Below are 6,000 nucleotides of genomic sequence, written 5' to 3' on the forward strand. Positions count from 1 at the left end.
TGTTCAATAACTAAACCGTAAGATTACCGTTTTCAAACCGTATCGGTTTGAACAACCGGCAATTGAAATATTAGCCCCAAAGAGTATCTCTATTTTAGATCAAGTGTAGAACATTCTACTAAGCTAATACAGTCAAGAAAAGCTAGTAGTAAAGATTCAATAGATGAATTTAACTCGATAGTTAAATTCATCGTTATCGATATGGTTTTTGGCTTAGGACATGCTTTTATCTCTCACGGTATATCTATTCTTTTCACTTATCAAGTCTAAATCTGCCTTATTATTTTATGATGAGGTGATTCTCAGATATTTATCGAATTTCTCATCACAGAATTTTTGAGAATAACTCTGTGGAGAAACAGGGTGTTATACATGACGTGTTTTAATACAAATCACCTTTCTAAAACTTATTCTGATTTTACACAGCAACTCATTTTATACCAAATTATTTTGAAAGTTGTAGATTCAAGTTATTTCTAGAGTGATAGAATTTTATACGACTTGTTTTTAATACAATCGCTTAGATCGTATAGTTATTTTTGGCTCGATTTCGTTCTCATGAGCTTCAGTTGTTTAATTCATCAAGCCGTATTATAACTATTGGACACCAATTTGAACCTCGTCGCTTTATCTGAGCCACCATTAAAAAGGTCGACTCGTGATTTTCGCACTTTATCAAGCATAAATTGGCGCCTTAGGTGAAGGAATTATATGCTTATTCCCTCCCCTTTCTAGCTTTTACAAGGTTGTTATCCTTTTGTATGATACAATTCATTTTTATCCGAGCTGTTTTAATTGGAGAATTGATTTTACGTTTTGATTCTGTTCGAAATGCTTTTACCATCCTTCCAACTCGTTTCTGTACGAGTCTTTTGGTTGAGGAATTGTTTTTCTTGTCATTTTTTCTTTTACCCTTTTGATTTTTTTTACAACTCATTTTATATCGAGTTATTTCAATTTAGCTTTAGTGATTCATACAAATAACTTTTAAAGCTTTGCTTTCAGGTTGACACGACTTGTGCTTGATACAAGTTCGTCGAAAATATGATTGACTGGCACAACTCGTTTAAATCGAGTTGTCCTTATATTGGTGTGCATGTTTGAACAAGTTTTCTTTGGACAACTTGTTTTTGTGAAGTTGTTGCATTTTATACGACTAGGTCATTTATTTTTGGAAATTTTAGATATGAGATCGTGGGCATGGAATTTTGTACGATTTATTTTTTACTCGTGTGGGTCGAGTTGTTAAATCATATTTATGCCTTGAGGGCATATTTAGTTAAGTTACTTTTGTGACTTGTTCTAAATATAACTCTTTCAACCTATTTGGCTCGAGCTGTTTCGAGGTGTTTTTTTTTTCAAATTCGCGTATGTCACTTCTTTCCACCAATTGGTTCCTCATGATTTTATCCGAACAACCTCTATAGGGTCAGTCTGTGATTTTTGCGGTTTGCCAAGCTTCCATTAGTGTGTTTTAATTTTAGGAAATCAATTTCCATAAAAAATTGCAGTATCTTCTCATGTTGGAAGCATGTCATGACCTGGACAGTTCATCACCCTTGAGATCGGATATTTTGTAGTAGCCCTTTTTTGAGACTTCAGGGTCCTTTCTAGTTTGCTGTTAGCTTTTCTTCGCCTAACCTCTGTAATCCGATATTATTTCTTATCAGGATGGGGGCTTTTGTGGCAAATCTTGTTGTACCTCGTAGCCATTCTTTGTCTCAAAACCTCTTTTCTTATCCGAGTTTGCTCTTGGATTTCTGGAAAGTGGTCGAATTCTTCTTTTTGAGCTTGAATGTTACTAGCTTCATTGTAGAATTTCTCAAAGCCTCTTCTCTTGAGGTTGCTCTCAGATTTCTAGAAGGAGGTCGAGTTCTTCTTTTTCTGCTTCGACTTCATTGTAGAATGTTGCCCTTGGTTTTTCTTTATTTATGTCGATGGGAATCATAACTTCTGTATCATATGTATGTCGAAAGGGAGATTCTTCAGTGGTAGTTAGAGTCGTTCCATATCCTTATAGCATTTTTGTGAGCTTTGAAAAGTCAGTCAGTAGAAGCCAGCTCGTAACACCTTTTTGCTGGTGACCTGCCCCTATATGAATTCCACATATTTCATTGTGGATTTCATCTAGAACCTCTTGTATTCAAAAAATGTCTTTTGACGGTTGTAACACCCTACCACACAGAGCCTTACGCTTAAGTCGTAAAGTAGAGGTGGCGATGTATTACAATCTCTAACAGAAAAGACTTATATAAATATGGTTGAAAGAAATTCTATCTAAGAGCCTTGAAGAATAATCTACACAAAGCAAAAATAGAAAATTGTTTCACACTCACGTGGATAATCGTAAAACAAATAGGTAAGCTCAAAAGAAAGCTAAAAATATAATTTACAGATCAGAATTCCAAAAACATAGATATCAAGCTCCAGACTCGACCTGCGAAGCCAAGGCAGACCAGAGTATATATATATATGAATTTGGATCCTCTAAATTTTAAATTTGTACTTTAGAGGATAAAGTGTGATCTTCTATCCTTGAATGGTTTCTCTCTCATATTTATTCTTGGTCCCACCTATAAAATAAATGGTGAGAGATCACACTTTACTCTCTAAAGTGAAATTCAAACTTTAGAGATTCGAAATCCTATACATATACAACCCAAAAATTAAAATCAAACTATATAATAAACACCTGTTTCTCCAATTCAACCTCTAGGAAGGGCAAACATAAAATTTATACAGAGGAGATTCTATATACATATATACATAGCATAAATACAAAATACAGCACCCCAAAATAACTAAACTTCGCTTACACGGAAAACTCCAGACGCCCTGCGAGGTGCCTCTTGACCTGCATCTAAAAAACAACAAAATATATATATGGAATGAGAACTGAAGGTTCTCAACATGGAAAAGGTGCCCACATAGATAATATAAAAGATCCCGGGAAAGCCAGAGGTATTCCTAGAACTTCGACACTCAGATTTTAGCTTAAAGACCCAACTAAACCAGAAATTAGGTAAGTTATCTAAGGTATTCAAGTTCTGAATCTAACTTTAACTTAACACTTCACTTTTTATCTTCTTCAACCCTTCGAATCACCGGTGGAACAACCCTCCCCTCATACCTCTGCCAAGAAGGGTTTCTCAGAAAACATACACATACAATCAAGCAAGGAAAACACAGGCAGAGGTACAATGACAACAAATAGAATAAGTAGCAGATAAGCATAGTTAAGCAATTAAGCAAACCAAAACAATGCACACCCAAGAAAAACATACAAATGCACATGATGTATACCTATCCTATGGCTGATGAGTCTCATCTATCAGTTATATAGCCATCCCAACATGTCTTGGTAGTTAACTATTGGACAGTCCCTCTATGCGTGCATCCCCCAAGCTCAAAAATAATATCCATGGAGTCAAACTCCAAGATTAATAATTTAATATTCAAAATCCATATATATATATGCATGCCCATGGGAAAACACGAGGAGTTAAAGTGTCTGGTCACATCTTGTGACAGAGGGTCAACAAATAGTCTCAAATACACAAGCCACATAATAATCTTTTTCGTTTTAAAATAACATTTCAAATCAAAACTCCAATTCTTATAGAAATTTCGGCAGTATCTCCTCTAAAACTTAAACTTCTACCACCCTTCAAGGGTCCCAACCACCAAACCAAACACCTCTCAGTCATTCAAATCATTTTCAGTATCAAATTATTTCAAAATCAAACCACTTCCAATATAAATCTTTTCTCAAAATCAACCAACTCCAATAGCAAATTATTTTCAAAAACCAAACCACACACATCATATACCATATACACAATCCATCAATAATTCATTCAATTCATTCCTATCTTAAGGACTTCTAGCCTAAGTTTTCACGTGACATTAAACATTAAATATGAGAAACCAAAACCATACCATGGCCGATTCCTCTCTAACCTTAGAACACCTCAAAAACCTCTCCTTTCACAAGCTCTAAGCCTCCAAACGTCAATTCCTCAAACCTAATTACCCGGATTTCGTTCCAAACCGCCCAATTGAACTCCAAATCAACCAGAACACAATCTATTTCACATAATATCACTATAATCGTCATAGAGTTCACTAATTCAATGACTCACAAGGGTTTAACATTTTCTTACCATACCCACGGATCTATTGGACAAAATCCAGTGATTATCCCCTGCCAGAGTTCACCTAAACCATCAAATTCATTCAATTCCTCAATACCCAAACCCTAAAGTCACGAGATTTAAAAGGGAGAGAACTGAGAGAGAAATTCTAATTTCTTACCACTTTGTTTAGATAAAATTGAAGAGAAATCCGACACGAACACGTGGCTGCAAACGGCTTGTCAATCGGAGATTCGGATTGAAAGTTATAAGGATTTGAAAACCAAAGTGGGGGTTAGGGTTGCTTCGGCATTAATTCCCTCTCCTTTAGCGTATGCTTAGTAATGAAGGTGAAGAAAGGCTTGTCCTCGGTGATTAATAGGTTGGGTTTTTGGGCCAGTTGGGTCCAGTCCGATCAATTCAGTCCGTTGGTTCGTTTTTGAACCAAAATCTTTAAAATTAGTGTCAAAATTTATATATTTAATATTTCTACTCCTCTAAATCATAAAAATTTAATTTCCTAATTTTTTTTAATAATAATTAATTTATTAGCTAATTATTTATTAATTTTGTGGGGTTTACATCCTACCCACCTAATTATAAATTTTGCCCCCAAAATTCATATTCAATTACCTGAAAATAGGTGCGGGTAGTCCTTTCTCATTTCTGACTCAAGTTCTCAAGTGTGTTCCTCAATTTCAGCTCCACTCCAAACAACTTTTACTAATGAGACTTTCTTTCCACGTAATCGCTTAATACTAGCATCGTCAATTCGAACCGGAGTCATTTGAAGCGTCAGATCCTCTTTTAATTGAACTGATTCAGGTTCTAAAATGTGGCTAGCATCAGAAGTGTATTTTCGAAGCTGCAAAACATGAAATACGTCGTGCATGTTTGAAAGATGCGGTGGTAGAGCTATCTAATACACCACCGGCCCGATTCTCTTCAGGATTTGAACTGGACCGATATAACGAGGATTCAATTTCTTTGCTTTGATTGCGCTACCCACTATTGTTATTGGAGTAACTCTTAGAAATACATGATCTCCTTCATCAAATTCTAACGATTTTTGTCTCTGATCAGCGTAGCTCTTATGGCGACTCTGAGCGGTTTGCATTCGGTTTCGGATTTTCTTAATCTGTTCGGCGATTTCAGCTACTAACTCAGGCCCTAACAAACTTGTTTCCCCAGCTTCATACCAACATAGTGGAGATTGGCACTTTCTCCTATACAAAGCCTCATATGGAGCCATTCCAATGCTGCATGGTAACTGTTATTATATGCAAACTCTGCTAGCGGCATATACCGATCCCAACTCATTGATTGGTCCAAAACGCAAGCCCTCAACATATCCTCTAGGGTTTTAATTATCCTCTCTAATTGGCCATCGGTTTGAGGATGGTACGTAGTACTTAAACTCAACTGAGTTCCAAATGCTTTCTAAAATGCCCCCCCAGAATCTTGAAGTGAAACAAGGATCTCTGTCGGAGATTTTGGTGGTAGGCACACCGTGCAACCTTAGAATTTCCTTGATGTACAAACGTGCTAGGTCCTCTAAGGTATAATTGATCCGAACGGGCAAAAAGTGAGCTGACTTCGTCAGCCGATCCACGATCACCCAAACTGTGTCAAATCCAACTCAAGTTCTTGGCAAACCCGACACAAAATCCATGGCGATGCTTTCCCATTTCCATTGCGGAATTTCTAGTGTTCAATCTTTACTTTCTGATAATTCAAACATTTTGAAACATGCAATGCCACATCATTCTTCGTTTCCGGCCACCAGAACATCGCCTTTAGATCATCGTACATCTTGGTACTTCCCAGATGGATAGAGAATCTGCTCATATGCGCCTCCTTCAACATA

This window comes from Arachis ipaensis, chromosome B4, assembly GCF_059453495.1.
Source record: "Arachis ipaensis isolate K30076 ecotype BB chromosome B4, ASM5945349v1, whole genome shotgun sequence".
In the NCBI taxonomy this organism is placed as follows: Eukaryota; Viridiplantae; Streptophyta; class Magnoliopsida; order Fabales; family Fabaceae; genus Arachis; species Arachis ipaensis.